The following is a 21,211-nucleotide window of genomic DNA, read 5'->3' as shown; positions in this document are numbered from 1 at the left end:
TTGACGTTTTTCAATAGAAAAGTTGTCACGTGGCCGAATTGGGTTATACCACGTTTGCAATAAATACACGTGATAGAACTTAATTGGATCATATCATCATTTTTTTTAAGGAAATCGCCATAGGATAAAATGATAACGAAATGAAAGTAGAGGGATAAACTAATTAAAAATAATAATAGAAGGGTCAAAGTGGAAATTTCTTTAAAGTAGAAGAGGTATTAAACTTAAAAGAAATGAAAATGATGCCTTTGAAGAGAGAGAAAACGCCTTAGTGCTTGCTGGACACGGCAACCTTAATCAGAAACCGTTGGATCAGTGACTACTAATATCCAACTGTAAGGAGAGAAACCCTAAAATACAAACGGGTCCCTTGACTAGGGGTGTTCACTATCGGTGTAATACCCTAATTTAGAGGTTAAATTTTAGGATTATAAAATATTAAATTTAAAGTGGTATTTTGGAAGAAATTGAGAATTTAATTGTAAAATCGTTTTCCATTTTCTCTTCCCCTCAACCCTTCTTTGAGCTCTGATCTATTCACCGTCCGGCCATCGTTCGACGATCCGAAATCACCATCCTGTTCGTTGTCGACCGATGAACAAAACCCTTCAAACATCTCATCGTGAATCGACGTCGTTTCTTGTAAATCTTAAGCGGAAGTATCGTCGGTTTTAACTCAATTTCCATTGGTTTTTCGTCGATTCAGGTCAATCCGACCACCCATTTCCGACACCTCCCGCACCATCGTGTTCCTTGCATCGTTCCGAGTCCACTGGTGTCCTCCGTGTTTTCGTCGTCGCCGGCGTGTGGAGGGGTGAGGAAGTCAAAGTTTCCGACGTTTTGGAATCGAGCTCTCCACCGTTCAAAATTGTGAACCGAGCTTGATAAGTGTCTCAAAATGCCATAAATATTTTTAGAAAATTTTCGGGTATTTTTCAGACACCGTAGCAATGTTTACGCGCCGCCCGTGCGCGTGAGGGAGGTTCGAAAACAATTGGGGCAGTTGACCCGGTTTGACCCGACCCGTTTGACCCGGTCCGACCAAACCCAACCTGTTGACCATTGACCCGACTCGTTAACCGTTGATCGTTGACTTTGACCAAAAAGTCAATTTTTTTCGAAAAGTCATATTTTATGTGTTTTAACATCCTGAGTCAGATTTCGAAGTCCGTTTCGTCAAATTCGAACCCGATAAGCTATTTTTGACTGACTAATCACCCGATTCGATCTGTTTTTTGCACTTAAGCTTCGTTTTTAATGAAATTTCTGTTGATATGTACCCAAGGAATTATTAGAAGTTGATTTCAAGATTGAGGACGTTCGAATGAAGTTTAAATCGAGGTAATACATTACTACCTCTTTATGCTTTATAGAACATGTTAATCGAAAAATGAATGGATGTATGTGGTTGAACTATTATGCCTATTTGATTATGGATGGACTTGAACCGAATACTGTTTAAGCGATAAATTATGAGAATACTTTAATTAGGTAAAATTAAGAAATTGCCCTTATGTTGTAATAAGAACAAGAATTGACTCTGGAAGTTGGATAAGAATTTTTAAAGACATATTGATAGGATGAAACTACTGATGTGTACAGAAAATATTGGTTTTGCTTAGGAAATCTGGATAACCGATTTCTAAATCCAATATGGCTTGTACAAGATACTAGAAGTCTGTTAAAGAATAATTTAAAGTTTAGAAATTATCCGGGAAAGCGATTAAACCCAGAATTTCTAAATTATAATTATCCTTGTTAAGAACTAAAATTATATGGTTAGGAAATTATGAAAATGCCCTTGAGAGGTAAAAATAGTCCGAGTTGACCATGAACAAGAAAGTACTTTGAAGATTCGTACTTAACTCGATAAATTACAGATTTCATTATTAAGATCATGTCTTTGTATAGAAAATTCCTGGTAACATGCTGTAACATCTGAGAAAGCACTTGACCCAAAAATCTCCGAGTTATTAATAAATACCTGAATAATAATTTATCGAGGGTGATATTTTGTCAGAATAGTTCGAAGAAACTGACATAAATGATAAGTTTGAATTTAAAAATAAGATCGAACGGAATGAATTATTGTAATATACTGGATCTGTAAAATGACCAAAATATCTCTGGAATGGAAATGACAAAAAAATCACCAAACTCAAGAATGATTTGATATTCTCGAGCTATGAAATTAATGGAATAAAACTGAGCACCAGAATGACCAAAATATCCTTATGGCCTATACTAAGTAGATATTTTGGATTAATTAAGGAATCCAAGTAAATATGGGTGTTGTACTACCCTTAAAAGTTATGGAACACAAGTTAAGTGAGCTGATCAACCTTAATGATATGTCAATACATGAACAGAATATATATTACTTGAATGCGTGTTTGTTTTCTTAAGTTTGGCTCGATGATAATTTTGGAAGTATTCAGCTCAACTCAACTCTAGATCGCATTCAGTACTAAGAATGTGATATTTGTTCGACAAATCAACCACGAAGACCTAACTGAATTGAATTAAAGTACAATATGTATCCGAAATTCTAAAAACGTCTGAATTACTCTGGAAAACTCTGAAGTAATCAGGATAGACTTGACTGTTAAATGAAATAAGTAACATCAATGACTGAGGATTAAATAAGTGATTTGGATGAGTATGGAAACATTAATGAACATACATGATGTAATGTTTTTATGAGTCATGAACTACAAATCAAGCACGTCAGCATTTCATGATATCGTGGAAGCGTGGAAATGAAATAAAGAGCATTGGAATATCTGTTAGTTTCCTTAAGATATATTCAGCGATGATTCTGAAGATGATCTACGTATATAAATTTTTTGTATTAAAAAGTAAATACCCTGGAAGGACAATGAATTGACCAGTCGACAAGCATTAGTTCTGGGAGTTATTCATCTGGAGTTGTTCGATAATCCAATAAATCGACATAGATTGTAAAGGTTCTAAATTCTCATTCTCCCTTATCAGCTCAAACCACTCTGGGCATATATGAAAACACAAGTAACTTATATGTAAATGATTCTGAATACCCTTATGATTACGTTGAGCTTCCGAAAAATGTCCGAATAAGATATGATCCTGATAAATCATATTTTGAATAACTGATGATTATGTCAGTTAATGAACTCTTCCAATAATGATTCTAACTTTCGATATTCTATCGGTAAATTGAAGATCCGTGTTTCTTCACCTGATAAGATTATCCAATATCTCTAAATAATATCTGGAAACTCTAGTGTATTTCCTACTCACATGAATATTTTATCTGATTTCCTATTTGAATTTTGTTCTGACATCTGATATGAAATCTGTTCTGATTCCTGACATGGATTCTGTTCTGATATCTGATCTGAATTATGATTTGTTTTCTGATATCTCTGTTTATTGACAGTAAATGTTTTATTTGGGGGTATTGTTGGAGGAAGTATATCTGCAGGTTCATCGGCTTTTTGCTCATGGCCTTACTGTTGTACATGGGGTGTATGGTTCTGGGGAACCTACACATTATGATGTGTTCGGTTGAAACGATTAAACCTAGAATCTCTAAATATTTCTCTGAACTGAAAGCTCATTGTCTGTTACTACCTGAAATTTCAATAGGATTTCCACTCAACATAAAGATCTATAGATGTTTGAACCGATAAGGAAATATATGTTATCTGTATCTGCACGTTCTTCAGCATCATCTGGTAATTCTGTATTACTGGGCTTTCCAAAACTCACTCTGTTACTCACCTTTTCAGGTTAAAAGAATCGTACCAGTGCATCTATACATCAATAAAGAAGTTCTTCGGGCGTTGCTTGCAGATTATGATACATGTGATAAGGGGGCATGCAATTGTATTTTGTTTTATATCTGAGTCTGAAAATCTGTTTTATTTTTGCATACCGATTAATGATTTTATAGGTTTACATGTTTTAATAAAGTTTTAAATTTCCGCTATTTTTATGGTGGGCCGCTCTGGTGGCCCTAATATGACACCTCGGATCGGATCGGGTTACCCGCATCGGTCTGAGGGGGTTACAATCGGATATCGGATATTATCCGATCCGAAATTTCAGATATCCAAAAATTTGGATCACTAAAATTACAATCCGTAACTGATCCAAAAAAATCGGATACGGATATCCGAATTTTCAGATCAGATATCCGAATATCCGAATTCGATCCGAACATAAAAATTAATTTATCAAAAATTAAATACATGAACATTTTCTTGTTTTTTAATTGTATGCTTGTTTATTTAACATAAATATACTATTGCATGCACTCACTGTCATTTCTTCTTTATTTTACTTTCAAAACATTTTGTTGTTACTTAATACCTTTGGAGAAATAACAAACTATAAAATCTGTAAACAATAAATACTACTGCACTGTGATTGATGCTCCTGGACACCGTCACTTGATCAAGAACATGATTACTGGTACCTCACAGGCCGACTGTGCAGTTTTGATTATCGATTCCACCACTGGTGGTTTTGAGGCTGGTATTTCGAAGGACGGTCAGACTCGTGAGCATGCTTTGCTTGCCTTTACCCTTGGTGTCAAGCAAATGATTTGCTGCTGCAACAAGGTAAAAGTCTTATGTATCTTTGGTTGATACTTGTTTGTTGTTGGTTGACATTGTTGCTAATTTTCTATTTGGTTAATACTCGAAGGCTTGATACGATGAAATTGTGAAGGAAGTCTCTTCCTACATGAAGAAGGTGGGATACAACCCTGAGAAGATTCCATTTTTTCCGATTTCCGGTTTTAAGGGTGATAACATGATTGAGAGGTCTACCAACTTGGATTGGTACAAGAGTCCTACTCTTCTGGAGGCTCTTGACCAGATCAATGAGCCCAAGAGGCCTTCAGACAAGCCTCTCCGTCTCCCTCTTCGGGATGTTTACAAGATAGGTGGTATAGGATGTAATACCCATAACCCGTATAATTATACCTATATAGATTATGGATGTCATCCGAATTTCTAAAACCATTTCCATTTCAAAATCGATTTAAAATTTATTTTCTTAAAATGGTAACTGATATTATAAAAATATCATATCATATAAATTATGTTTCGCTATAACAAATATAATTCAAAAGATTTTTTATGAACAGTGAACAGTACCGAGAACAATGAACAGTATATCGATGCACTGCTACAGTAACGTGAACAGTGTATCGATGCACAAAAACATCGAATTAAAATTGTGTATTGATGCACTGCTACAGTATTTTCCGAAAAATACATAAAATTCACAAAAATTAACCTTTCATCACTATAAAGTTTCCATTTTGTTTCCAATTTAATTCAACAAAATAAATTGAACATTATTAATTACATGCCACTATCTAATTCAAATTCCATCATAGGATGTCTTACTGATATTGAAATATATTCCTCGATGCTTATTGTCACTTTGAACTTTTTACTCACCACTGTCTTTTTACCTACGTATGAAAATCATCACACGCTAAGTATATACTTAGTGAGGCAATTTAAAACAGTAAACAGTGCAATACAATTCATGCATGAATTTCAATGTCAAATTCCAAAAATGCCATAAAATCATGTTACCAACATATCCAATATTTCATCAATATACTTACCATTTAATCCATAAGCTCGTAAGCTTATTTTACCAATATACTTACCATTTAATCCATAAGCTCGTAAGCTTATTTTACCAATATACTTACCATTTGTTCCATAAGCTCGTAAGCTTATTTTACCAATATACTTACCATTTATTACATAAGCTAGTAAGCTTATTTTACCAATATACTTGCCATTATTACATAAGCTCATAAGTTTATTTTCATGATTATCATTTATTAATCAATAAACCATAAATCATAGCCCATAGTATAACTGTATGAGGAACCCGATATAGGAGTTAAATATTGCACCGAAGTGATGAGGTCGAGCTTTGCTCACCTAATAATGCACCGTAGTGTTGAGGTCGGGATTTACCCACCTAGTACACCGTAGTGTTTGTATCGTGTCTTCACTAGACACTAAGGCCTGCACTATATGCCTTCTCTAGACACTCTAGTGCTACCTAATATGTTGCTGCTAGACTCAATGGCAAGTCATTAATACCACTGAACCTCAATAACATACTTGGGCATATAGTCAATTTTATTTGATCCATCCATGGCAAAGTATATCAATTCCATTTAACATTGGGCAGTTCATACCCGCAATATCATTCATGATAAAAATATATATGTTCATGATAACATCATATGCAAAAATCAGTGATCAATGCATTTTATATTCCACCTTTAACATATTTAGAATATGCCTAATATATGATAAATGACATAATATCATGCTGCTATAAACAACGTTGACTTATCGCAAGTCTTCCTGATGATGTATAAAGCATCCATGTATAATTTCATGCATGTATTGCACTCACCTTGACACTTTATAATTTTCCAAATTTATGCCTCACTATTCCACAATAAACCCTTTTTATACTTGACATGCTTCAATCGCAAATCAATGATCTGTATAAATCACAAATCATAATAATACATATTAGTATTGTACTAACATAAACGTATCCCAAAATAACTTTATAATATATTTGAAACTCATTATCTATCAAAATACTTAACTCTTAATAATTCCTTTTAACATTGGAACCAACTTTTCCAATTTACACAAAATAGTATCTTACCATTTAACTTCAATTCCAACCATCCTAAAACATATTCAACATTTAAACATTTCTTTTCATTTTCTAATCCCTTCCACTTATATTCTAAAATTTCCATTTTCAGACAATTCACACTACCTTTAAAGAATCAATATTCTGTATTGATATACACACTAGAATTTAATTCCATTTCTTCCGTTGAAACCTATACTTGAATACGAATCTATCCATATAAATAAATCCTTATAATTCATTATGTACAATTTATGGTGAATTTTCAAATTTGACCAACAGAATCTGTTTTGCAGAATCTGCTGTCCGATTTTTCTGACCTTTCCTCGGTTAAACATTCATATCTTTTAGTATACACCTTGAAATTGATCCTCGTTTATTTGAAACAAAACTAGATCAATATATGAACACAAATATATAAAAATAACCTCGAAATTATTTTTATATAATTTCTGGTGAATTTTCGAACCTACTGCCAGATTCAAAATCCAAACTGTTTTCTTTAACTTCATTCTTAGGTTCTTCATCAATTCTTACAACCAATTCTTTAAAATCACTTAACTCTTCACAACAAATAAAACACAAGAATCGACATCCCCTTCATCAACTCAAGATGAACTTGAACATGAACCCTAGTAATATTTATGTCAAAATGTAGAGAATTGAACGTATAACATTTTTCCTAACTACACTGAGTCTAATTCTCAAGAAACAGCTTCAATATTCAAACTAAAAATGTTTACCTTTCTTGTTTGAAAGTTCCGGCCCTTGAAGGAAGAAGAAGCTGGAAATGCTCATCTATGATTGATATTTAATGATAACTAAATCTATCACATGTCAATATATATTATAATGGCATTTTTTTATTCAATCCAATAGGAATTTCCATTTTTTCCATTAATGAATCTCCATATTCACCATGACAACTCATCCTTATCATCTTTCAAAGTCAAAGATGAATTATTTTGACTTTAATTTCTGAAATTTCCCATGAAATTTCAAAACTAGCATTTTGGTCACTAAATTCCACTGTTTCGATTAAATCTGAAACATTGCACATATCCGTACCAATTTCTCTGATCTAAAATATTAAAAGAATATTTCCAACCATTTTATATCATCCTTCAAATTTTTGTAAAATTCCAATTCAATCCGAATTACCGATTCAATGGTTTAGTATTTTCTCCCATATAAACTTCATACGGAGTCATCTTGTTACTCAATTAATAACTGTTATTGTAGGAACATTCTACTAAAATCAAATACTTTTGTTTTCCCTTAATTCCTTGGAATCAATCACACATGCTCTTAGCATATCTTCTAATATCTGAATAATACTTTTTGACTTACCATCCATCTATGGATGAAAAATCGTACTGAAATTCAATCAAGTACCCAAAACTTTATGCAAATATTTCCAAAATCTTAAAGTGAACTTTGGATCTGTGTCCGATATAATGGAAACTGATTTTCCTTGTATTCGAACTATCTCCTTAATATATAACTATGTATATTTATCCAATGCATAATCCATTTGCATCAAAAATGAAATGTGTCGATTTAATTAACCGGTCACTATCACCCAAATGGAATCCTTTTTATTTGATGTCAAAGGTAGCCTTGTAACAAAATCCATAATGACTCTTTACCACTTCCACTCTAGAATATAAATCACTTGCAACAATTACGAAAGCACTTGATTCTCAGCTTTTACTTGTTGACATGTCAAACATGTAGCAACAAACTTAATATTGTTTCTTTTCATAACTGGCCACCAAAATGACTCTTTACATCCTGATACATTTTGTTCCTACCTGGATGCATAGTCAGTGGACTATAATGTACCTAAGAAAGAATATCTTTCTTCAACTCATCACTATGAGGAATACACATTCTTCCTCGATAAAATAGACACCCGTTAGAGTTGACTTCAAAGTCTTTAGTCTTAATTTTTTTCCACCAGTGAAATATTTTTTTAACAATCTCTCATTTTTTTCTATTTTTCTTTTTTTTTTCTTCTTCTATTTTTTTTCTTCTTTGTTTTTTTTTTATGTTTTATACTATATTTTTTTAGCTCTTATGCCATATGCCAAGACAACATGACTAAGAAAATCAACTTCTGATAACCAAAACTTACACTTTGACAGTTTGACATATAACTTTTTATCCTTAGGTATCTCGAGCGCAATACGAAGATAAGCATCATGCTCTATCTTTGTATTCAAGTATACCGGAATGTCATCAATACAGACCACCTCAAATTAATCCAAGTAAATTGAAATACCCGATTCATCAAATCCATGAATGTTGCCTGAGCATTTGTCAAACCAAACGGCATTACCACGAACTCGTAATGTTCATACTGTTTTCTGAAAACTATCTTTGGAACATATTCCTCTTTAATATTTAACTGGTGATATCCCATTCGAATATCAATTTTAGATAAAATTGCTTCTCCTTTTAAGCTGATCAAACAAGTCATAAATCCTCAAAATAGGATATTTATTCTTGATAGTTACTTTGTTTAACTATTGATAATCTATGCATAATCGCATAGATCTATTTCTTTTATAAACAATACCAATTCACCCCAAGATAAAATACTCGGTCTAATGCATCCTCAATCTATCAATTCTTGCAATTGGTTCTTTATTCTATTAACTCAATTGCAACCATTCGATACAAACCCATAAATACAAGATCAATGCCTTGATAACCATTAATATTAAATTCCACCTCTCAATCTGGAGGTAACCCAAATAATAAATCTAAAAAGATATATGAAAATTCCTGAGTTATGGAAATATCATATGATCGTACTTCAGATACTTTAGTATCTATCACCTTAGCTAGAAAAGCTATGCATCCTTTTTATATCATCTTAATCGCAACCATTGCTGATATCACGTTAGTGATGATTTCGCTTTTTCATCAATCATTAAAATTCTTAACTTCTCCGCATTTTTCTAAATTAATCGCTTATTGCGACCATTAATCCAACCTTAAAGCAGAAACATCCAACTCATGATCAAAATGATCTAAAACTCGTTAATGATAATCCCATCGGATTCAACAGTAACATATGCTCCTGAATCTTTATTGGACATTTATTATTTGTCTAACACTTGTATTATGATAGTGACCTATGGGTCTTCCTCCATTATAACATTTTTTTATCAAATTGAATTGAATATCTCTACCTTAGAATTCCTTATTTTATTATTAAGGAAATCTATATAACTTTTCCAGATCCAAAGATAATATTTTCAAACAGTTGAAACATTTTCAATCTCAAATGAAAGCCTCAATGTTCACATCGTTCAATAAGAAAACTTGACAATTTGTAGCAATAACTTGCCAATAAATGTAACACCCATAACTCGTATAATTATACTTATACAGATTATGGATGTCACCCAAATTTCTAAAACCATTTACATTCCAAAATCATTTTAAAATTTATTTTATTAAAATGGTAAGTAATATTATAAAAATATCATATCATATAAATTATGTTTCGTTAGAACAAATTTAATTCAAAAGATTTTTTATGAACAGTGAACAGTGAATAGTACCGTAAACAGTGAACAGTGTATCGATGCACTGCTACAGTCACGTGAACAGTATACCGATGCATAAAAAAATCGAATTAAAATTGTGTATCGATGCACTACTACAGTATTTCCCGAAAAATACATAAAATTCAAAAAAATTAACCTTTCATCACTATAAAGTTTCCATTTTGTTTCCAATTTAATTTAACAAAATAAATTAAACATTATTAATTACATGCCACTATCTAATTCAAATTCCATCATAGAATGTCTTACTGATATTGAAATATACTCCTCGATGCTTGTTGTCACTTTGAACTTTTTACTCACCACTGTCTTTTTACCCACGCGTGAAAATCATCACACGCTAAGTATATACTTAGTGAGACAATTTAAAACAGTAAACAATGCAATACAATTCATGCATGAATTTCAATGTCAAATTCCAAAAATGTCATAAAATCATGTTACCAACGTATCCAGTATTTTATCAATATACTTACCATTTAATCCGTAAGCTCGTAAGCTTATAAAACCAATATACTTACCATTTGTTCCATAAGCTCGTAAGCTTATTTTACCAATATACTTACCATTTATTCCATAAGCTCGTAAGCTTATTTTACCAATATACTTGCCATTATTACATATGCTTATAAGCTGATTTTCATGATTACCATTTATTAACCAATAAACCATAAATCATAGCCCATAGTATAACTGTATGAGGAACCTGGTATATGAGTCAAATATTGCACCGAAGTGCTGAGGTCGAGCTTTGCTCACCTAATAATGCACCGTAGTGCTGAGGTCGGGATTTACCCACCTAGTACACCGTAGTGTTTCTATCGTGTCTTCACTAGACACTAAGGCATGCACTATGTACCTTCTTTAGACACTCAGTGCTACCTAATATGCAGCTGCTAGACTCAATGGCATGCCATTAATACCACAGAACCTCAATAACATACTTGGGCATATAGTCAATTTTATTTGATCCATCCATGGCAAGGTATATCAATTCCATTTAACATTGGGCAGTTCATACCCGTAATATCATTAATGATAAAAATATATATGTTCATGATAACATCATATGCAAAAATCAGTGATCAATGCATTTTATATTCCACCTTTGACATATTTAGAATATGCCAAATATATGATAAATGACATAATATCATGCTGCTATAAACAAGGTTGACTTATCGCAAGTCTTCCTGATGATGTATAAAACATCCATGTATAATTTCATGCATGTATTGCACTCACCTTGACACTTTATAATTTTCCAAATTTGTGCCTCACTATTCCACAATAAACCCTTTTTATACTTGAATTGCTTCAATCGCAAATCAATCATGATCTGTATAAATCACAAATTCATAATAATACATATGTTAGTATTGTACTAACATACACGTATCCCAAAATAACTCCAAAATATATTTGAAACTCATTATCTATCAAAATACTTAAATCTTAATAATTCCTTTTAACATTGGAACCAACTTTTCCAATTTACACAAAATGATATCTTACCATTTAACTTCAATTCCAACCATCCTATAACATATTCAACATTTAAACATTTCTCTTCATTTTCTAATCCCTTCCACTTAAATTCTAAAATTTCCATATGCAGACAATTCGCACTAGCTTTAAGGAATCAATATTTTGTATTGATATACACACTGGAATTTAATTTCGTTTCTTCCGTTGAAACCTAGACTTGAATAAGAATCTATCCATATAAATAACTCATTCTAATTCATTCTGTACAATTTATGGTGAATTTTCAAATTTTTCCAATAGAATCTGTTTTACAGAATCTGTTGTCCGATTTTTCTGACCTTTCCTCGGTTAAAAATTCATATCTTTTTGTATACACCTTGAAATTGATCCCCGTTTATTTGAAACAAAACTAGATCAATATATGAACACAAATATATAAAAATAACCTCAAAATTACTTTTATATAATTTCTGGTGAATTTTCGAACCTACTGCCAGATTCAAAATCCAAACTGTTTTCTTTAACTTCATTCTTAGGTTCTTCATCAATTCTTACAACCAATTCTTTAAAATCACTTAACTCTTCAAAACCCATAAAACCCAAGAATCAACATCCCCTTCATCAACTCAAGATGAACTTGAACATGAACCCTAGTAAAATTCATGTCAAATGTAGAAAATTGAACGTAGAACATTTTTCCTAACTACACTGAGTCTAATTCTCAAGAAATAGCTTCAAAATTCAAACTAAAAATGTTTACCTTTCTTGCTTGAAAGTGCTGGCCCTTGGAGGAAGAAGAAGCTGGAAATGCTCATCCATGATTGATATTTAATGATAAATAAATCTATCACATGGCAATATATATTATAATGGCATTTTTTTATTCAATCCAATAGGAATTTCCATTTTTGCCATTAATGAATCTCCATATTCACCATAAAACCATGACAATTCATCCTTATCATCTTTCAAAGTAAAAGATGAATTTTTTTGACTTTAATTTCCAAATTTCCCATGAAATTTCAAAACTTGCGTTTTGGTCACTAAATTCCACTATTTTGATTAAATCTGAAACAATGCACATATCCATACCAATTTCTCTGATCTAAAATTTTAAAATAATATTTCCAACCATTTTATAACATCCTTCAAATTTTTGTAAAATTCCAATTCAATCCGAATTACCGATTCCTTATCTGACTTTAACCCATTCACTTTAAGTTTGCAAAAGACTTTTTGCCGATCAAATATCATCTTGAGATTATCTTTAATTTTATTTACTTTATCCTCAACCTTTTTCAATAAATATGGGCCAACAAGATTTCGATCTTTTAACTCGAACCCATTCAATGGTGTTCGGTATTTTCTCCCATATAAAACTTCATACGGAGACATCTTGTTACTCAATTAATAACTGTTATTGTAGGAACATTCTACTAAAATCAAATACTTGTCTTTTCCCTTGATTCCTTGGAATCAATCACACATGCTCTTAGCATATCTTCTAATATCTGAATAATACTTTTTGACTTACCATCCATCCATGGATGAAAAATCGTACTGAAATTCAATCAAATACCCAAAACTTTATACAAATATTTCCAAAATCTTAAAGTGAACTTTGGATCTCTATCACCCAAATGAAATCCTTTTTATTTGATGTCAAAGGTAACCTTCTAACAAAATCCATAGTGACTCTTTACCACTTCCACTCTGGAATATAAATCACTTGCAACAATTACGAAAGCACTTGATTCTCAGGTTTTACTTGTTGACATGTCAAACATGTAGCAACAAACTTAATAATGTTTCTTTTCATACCTAGCCACCAAAATGACTCTTTACATCCTGATACATTTTGTTCCCACCTGGATGCATAGTCAGTGGACTATAATGTGCCTAAGAAAGAATATCTTTCTTAAACTCATCACTATGAGGAATACACATTCTTCCTCGATAAAATAGATACCCATCAGAGTTGACTTCAAAGTCTTTAGTATCAATGTTTTTCCACCAGTGAAATATTTTTTTAACAATCTCTCATTTTTTTTCTATTTTTCTTTTCTTTTCTTTTTCTATTTTTTCTTCTTTTTTTCTTCTTTTTTTCTTCTTTTCTTATACTATATTTTTTTAGCTCTAATGCCATATGTCGAGACAACATTACTAAGAAAATTAACTTCTGATAACCAAAACTTACACTTTGACAGTTTGGCATATAACTTTTTATCCTTAGGTATCTCGAGCGTAATACGAAGATAAGAATCATGCTCTATCTTTGTATTCAAGTATACCGGAATGTCATCAATACATACCACCTCAAATTAATCCAAGTAAATTGAAATACCCGATTCATCAAATCCATGAATGTTGCCTGAGCATTTGTCAAACCAAACGGCATTACCACGAACTCGTAGTGTTCATACCATTTTCTGAAAAATATCTTTGGAACATATTCCTCTTTAATATTTAACTGGTGATATCCCATTCGAATATCAATTTTAGAGAAAATTGTTGCTCCTTTTAAGCTTATCAAATAAGCCATAAATCCTTAAAATAGGATATTTGTTCTTGATAGTTACTTTGTTTAACTATCGATAATCTATGCATAATCGCATAGATCTATTTCTTTTATAAACAATACCAATTCACCCAAAGATAAAATACTCAGTCTAATGCATCCTCAATCTATCAATTCTTGCAATTGGTTCTTTATTCTCTTAACTCAATTGCAACCATTCGATATAAACCCATAAATACAAGATCAATGCCTTGATAACCATTAATATAAATTCCACCTCTCAATCTGTAAGTAACCCAAATAATAATCTAAAAACATATAAAATTCTCGAGTTATGGAAATATCATATGATCTTACTTCAGATACTTTAGTATTTATCACCTTAGTTAGAAAAGCTATGCATCCTTTTTATATCATCTTAATCGCAACCATTGTTGATATCATGTTAGTGATGATTTCACTTTTTCATCAATCATTAAAATTCTTAACTTCTCTGCATTTTTCTAAATTAATCGCTACTTGCGACCATTAATCCAACCTTAGTGCAGAAACAACCAACTCATGATCAAAATGATCTAAACTCGTTAATGATAATCCCATCGGATTCAACAATAACATAAGCTCCTGAATCTTTATTGGACATTTATTATTTGTCTAACTAACACTTGTGTTATGACCGTGACCTATGGGTCTTCCGCCATAATAACATTTTTTTATCAAATTCAATTGAATATCACTACCATAGAATTCCTTATTTTATTCTTAAGGAAATCTATATAACTTTTCCAGATCCAAAGATAATATTTTCAAACAGTTGAAACATTTTCAATCTCAAATGAAAGTCTCAATGTTCACATCGTTCAATAAGAAAACTTGATAATTTGTAGCAATAACTTCATGGTAGTTAATACTAAATTCACACTATCAAACAAATTTACTATATTTCCTCTCACTACGAACTTGACACTTTTCAAGTTCTTGAGAATCAATCTCGATCTATACAATAATTCATTACAGCATGGAAGGTTAAACAATCTATTTTCACAAATTTACCTTCGCAAGGTAACTCTATCAAGTTTTATGGACTTGATATTTATTCTCAATCCAACTCATAATCATTTGATTCACCAATAACTCAACTTTCTTTAAACTTTTAGCGGACAACTTATTACCGCTTATTTATTTCCTCTTGCTCAAATCAACAATGATTTAAACAATTTAATGTTTAGCTTAAATATTTCTCACTTATTTAAGCTTACCTAGAGGAACCTCAGAATCATCACTAGATTCAAAAATTTCCTCTGGATCCTCATCCGATTCAACTTTTCTTGTAAACCGTTCAAAATTTTTAATCGATTCTTCCCATTCAGAAACTTCATTAAAAGCTGGGGCATTTCTTCTACAAAATGGAGAAAAATCCCTTATAACATCCACCCTTCTAAGGTGTTTTACATAAGTCGTGTCGGTCCCTTTTTGTCGATTTCAACCTCGACCTCCTTTTCAACATTTTCGATTTTCTACCTTTATCTTTAGTTCCAACATCTGAACATAGTCGGAATCATCATACTTTAGTAAAGAGTAACTTTACTCCCAGTAAACATCATCACAATATATATACAACTATCAGTAACTTTTGACATCTTAGTGGCATGTATATACTTTTTAACTCAAAATAAACTCCGTTTAGTCCTAGAATTGGCTAAACATGTAGCTCTGATGCCACTAAATGTAACACTCATAACTCGTATAATTATACCTATACGGATTATGGATGTCACCCGGATTTCTAAAACTATTTACATTTCAAAATCAATTTAAAATTTATTTTCTTAAAATGGTAACTGATATTATAAAAATATCATATAAGATAAATTATGTTTCGTTATAACAATTTAATTCAAAAGTTTTTTTATGAACAGTGAATAGTACCGTGAACAGTAAACAATGTATCGATGCACTGCTACAGTAATGTGAAAAGTATACCGATGAACAAAAACATCGAATTAAAATTGTGTATTGATGCACTGCTACAGTAACTGCTACAGTATTTTCTTAAAAATACATAAAATTCACAAAAATTAACCTTTCATCGTATAAAGTTCCATTTTGTTTCCAATTTAATTCAACAAAATAAATTAAACATTATTAATTACATGCCACTATCTAATTCAAATTCCATCATAGAATGTCTTACTGATATTGAAATATACTCCTCGATGCTTGTTGTCACTTTGAACTTTTTACTCACCACTGTCTTTTTACCCACGCGTGAAAATCATCACACGCTAAGTATATACTTAGTAAGACAATTTAAAACAGTAAACAGTGCAATACAATTCATGCATGAATTTCAATGTCAAATTCCAAAAATGCCATAAAATCATGTTACCAACATATCCAATATTTTATCAATATACTTACCATTTAATCCATAAGCTCGTAAAATTATTTTACCAATATACTTACCATTTGTTCCATAAGCTCGTAAGCTTATTTTACCAATATACTTACCATTTATTCCATAAGCTCGTAAGCTTATTTTACTAATATACTTGCCATTATTACATATGCTCATAAGCTTATTTTCATGATTACCATTTATTAACCAATAAACCATAAATCATAGCCCATAGTATAACTGTATGAGGAACCCGGTATAGGAGTCAAATATTGCACCGAAGTGCTGAGGTCGAGCTTTGCTCACTTAATAATGCACCGTAGTGCTGAGGTCGGGATTTACCCACCTAGTACACCGTAGTGTTTGTATCATGTCTTCACTAGACACTAAGGCCTGTACTATGTGCCTTCTCTTGACACTCAGTGCTACCCAATATGCAACTGCTAGACTCTATGGCAAGTCATTAATACTACTGAACCTCAATAACATACTTGGGCATATAGTCAATTTTATTTGATCCATCCATGGCAAAGTATATCAATTCCATTTAACATTTGGCAGTTCATACTCGCAATATCATTCATGATAAAAATATATATGTTCATGATAACATCATATGCAAAAATCAGTGATCAATGCATTTTATATTCCACCTTTGACATATTTAGAATATGTCAAATATATGATAAATGACATAATATCATGCTGTTAAGTAAAAGGTTGACTTATCGCAAGTCTTCCTGATAATGTATAAAACATCCATGTATAATTTCATACATGTATTGCACTCACCTTGACACTTTAAAATTTTCCAAATTTGTGCCTCACTATTCCACAATAAACCCTTTTTATACTTGACTTGCTTCAATCGCAAATCAATCATGATCTGTATAAATAAAAAATTCATAATAATACAGATGTTAGTATTGTACTAACATAAACGTATCCCAAAATAACTCCATAATATATTTGAAACTCATTATCTATCAAAATACTTAAATCTTAATAATTCCTTTTAACATTGGAACCAACTTTTCCAATTTACACAAAATGGTATCTTACCATTTAACTTCAATTCCAACCATCCTATAACATATTCCACATTTAAATATTTCTCTTCATTTTCTAATCCCTTCCACTTAAATTCTAAAATTTCCATATGCAGACAATTCACACTACCTTTAAAGAATCAGTATTCTGTATTGATATACACACTGGAATTTAATTCCGTTTCTTCCGTTGAAACCTAGACTTAAATAAGAATCTATACATATAAATAACTCCTTCTAATTCATTCTGTACAATTTATGGTGAATTTTCAAAATTGTCCAACAGAATCTGTTTTGCAGAATCTGCTGTCCGATTTTTCTAACCTTTTCTCGGTTAAAAATTCATATATTTTTGTATACACCTTGAAATTGATCCCCGTTTATTTGAAACAAAACTAGATCAATATATGAACACAAATATATAAAAATAACCTCAAAATTATTTTTATATAATTTCTGGTGAATTTTTCAAACCTACTGCCAGATTCAAAATCCAAACTGTTTTCTTTAACTTCATTCTTAGGTTCTTCATCAATTCTTACAACCAATTCTTTAAAATCACTTAACTCTTCAAAACCCATAAAACCTAAGACTTGAACATGAACCCTAGTAAAATTCATGTCAAAATGTAGAGAATTGAACGTAGAACATTTTTCCTAACTACACTGAGTCTAATTCTCAAGAAATAGCTTCAAAATTCAAACTAAAAATGTTTACCTTTCTTGCTTGAAAGTGCTGGCCCTTGGAGGAAGAAGAAGCTGGAAATGCTCATCCATGATTGATATTTAATGATAAATAAATCTATCACATGGCAATATATATTATAATGGCATTTTTTTATTCAATCCAATAGGAATTTCCATTTTTGCCATTAATGAATCTCCATATTCACCATAAAACCATGCCAACTCATCCTTATCATCTTTCAAAGTCAAAGATGAATTATTTTGACTTTAATTTCCAAAATTTCCCATGAAATTTCAAAACTTGCGTTTTGGTCACTAAATTCCACTGTTTCGATTAAATCTGAAACATTGCACATATCCATACCAATTTCTCTGATCTAAACTATTGAAATAATATTTCCAATCATTTTATAACATCCTTCAAATTTTTGTAAAATTTCAATTCAATCTGAATTACCGATTCCTTATCGGACTTTAACCCTTTCTAATTGTTCTTTACTAAAATTACAATTCCAAAAGTATGATTTCCATAAAGCTCCACTTTTAAGAGTAAACCATCTATTTATGGAATAAAATTCTTTTTAGGAAATTTATCACTTAATTCCCTAAACTTTTTCCTAATTTTCTACTTTGACCATCAAACTTTCAAATTTTTCATTTTGGTCATTGTCTAAATTTTTGGGGTATTACATAGGAACTGTCCCAGTCGGTCGTGTTGAAACCGGTATCTTGAAGCCGGGTATGGTTCTGACTTTTGATTCTTCTGGTCTGTCCGCTGAAGTTAAGTCCGTTGAAATGCACCATGAAGCTCTTAAAGAGGCTCTTCCTGGTGATAATGTCGGGTTCAATGTTAAGAATGTTGCTGTCAAGGATCTCAAACGAGGTTTTGTTGCATCGAATGCCAAGGATGATCCCGCAAAGGAGGCTGCGAACTTCACTTCTCAAGTCATCATCATGAACCACCCAGGCCAAATCGGAAATGGATATGCGCCGTTCCTCGACTAACACACCTCCCACATTGCGGTCAAGTTTTCGGAGATGTTGACTAAGATCGACAGGCGATCTGGTAAGGAACTCGATAAGGAAGCCAAGTTCCTTAAGAATGGTTATGCTGGTATGATCAAGATGGTTCCTACCAAGCCAATGGTTATCGAGACCTTCTCTGCGTATCCGCCTCTAGGGCGTTTTGCCGTTAGGGACTTGCGACAGATTGTTACCATCGGCGTTATCAGGAATGTTGAGAACAAGGACCCGACCGGTGCCAAGTTCACCAAGTCTGCTGCCAAAAAAGGTGGGAAGTGAACCGTGCTGGCTAAACTGATTACGATATTCGCAGATGGAGCATTATACAATCATAATAACAGATTGACAGACTTTATGGTTTATGAAATAGTTGGTTTCTTATGTTCTAATATGTTGTCTGGTATTCGTTCTCAGTATTGGGTGCTTGATAGACGGTGGCAGGTTGTCTCGTTTTGGTCATTTTTAATTGTATTTTGTCCTTTCGAACTTTTGTTTATAATTTTTGGTTTTGCTGAGGAATCATATTATTTTGTCTTCTTAAGCACCCATCCTTAAACTGACGCTGATGTTGCCACAGCCGTCGTTGAATTATCATTATCCATCAATTCTATTGTCAGTCCTTTGTTGTCATCGAACGCCTACCTGTTTTCTATTAAATTTTAGGGTAAAGTAGAGTGCAAAGCTCTTAACCTTATGGTCGTGGGATCGAGTCCAACGGTGGATAATTCATAATTCTGACTGTCGGAGGTCTTCTACGGAAGCTGCTCTCAACCTGGTGTTAGGGGCAGCCTACTACCTTACATCCCCCTCACCCCATTACATATGGGAATAGGGTCAGCTTAATTTATAGTAAAAGTCACTAAACTTTTCTAAAGATTTTATTTAGGTCTCTAACTTTTAAAACTTGCAATACAGTCCCCCAATATTTAGTCTGTTTGTAATATGGTTCCCTAACATTTAGTCTGTTTATAATATGGTCCCCGACCGTTTGACGCTGTTACACTTCTGTTAATACGTTTGCAATATGGTCACTGAACTTTTTAGGCACTTGCATTTAGGTCCCCCAACTTTTAAAACTTGCAACATAATCCTAAATTTCATTCTAAACCCCAAATTCCTTTTCGATCTCAAATTTTCTTTTTGGCTTCTCTCTTCTCATTTCCAGCGTAACTTTTCATTCGAGGATGCATGAGAAATTCTAATCTAACTTTGAATTATGTGGAGGTGTTGACTTGAATAAGGGTCAATTTAGAGAAGACCCGACCAAGGGACTATTGGGACCATCAACGATTCAAGGTGTAATGTTAGATACATGTCATCTCAAATGAAGCATAGATGTTCGATGAAATGCTTGTGAGAAAAAAAATGGGGTTAGAAATGCAGAGTTGACAAATACTACTAAGATAAAGTAAGTATCATTGTTGAAAGTCACCAACAAAACTGGAATTATTTTGTATAAATGGCATATAATAATTTCTTCGTTTGATCCTTGTGCTTAAAGATTTTCCAACAGATGATCAAATATAATGAAATCCCAAAAATCAAATAAAAAGTAATGAAATTTAGGATTGTGTTGGAAGTTTTAAAAGTTGGGGGACCAACATGCAAGCACCTGAAAAAGTTCAGTGACCATATTGCAAACGTACTAACGGCAGTGTAATGGCGTCAAACGGTCGGGGACCATATTGCAAATAGACTAAATGTTGGGGGACCATTTTGCAAATAGACTACATGTTGGAGGACTTTATTGTAAGTTTTAAAAGTTGGGGGAC

The 21,211-nt window shown here is 32.2% G+C and overlaps 1 pseudogene; it reads left to right on the top strand.

Moving 5' to 3' along the window:
• The first annotated feature begins 4,429 nt into the window (after positions 1 to 4,429).
• LOC120115273 lies at positions 4,430 to 19,718 on the top strand (annotated as a pseudogene).
• Positions 19,719 to 21,211: the final 1,493 nt, after the last annotated feature.

Source organism: Hibiscus syriacus, unplaced genomic scaffold (genome assembly GCF_006381635.1).
Source record: "Hibiscus syriacus cultivar Baekdansim isolate YM2019G1 unplaced genomic scaffold, ASM638163v2 tig00110260_pilon, whole genome shotgun sequence".
Lineage (NCBI taxonomy): Eukaryota > Viridiplantae > Streptophyta > Magnoliopsida > Malvales > Malvaceae > Hibiscus > Hibiscus syriacus.
This window is presented reverse-complemented; position numbering and strand designations above follow the sequence as displayed.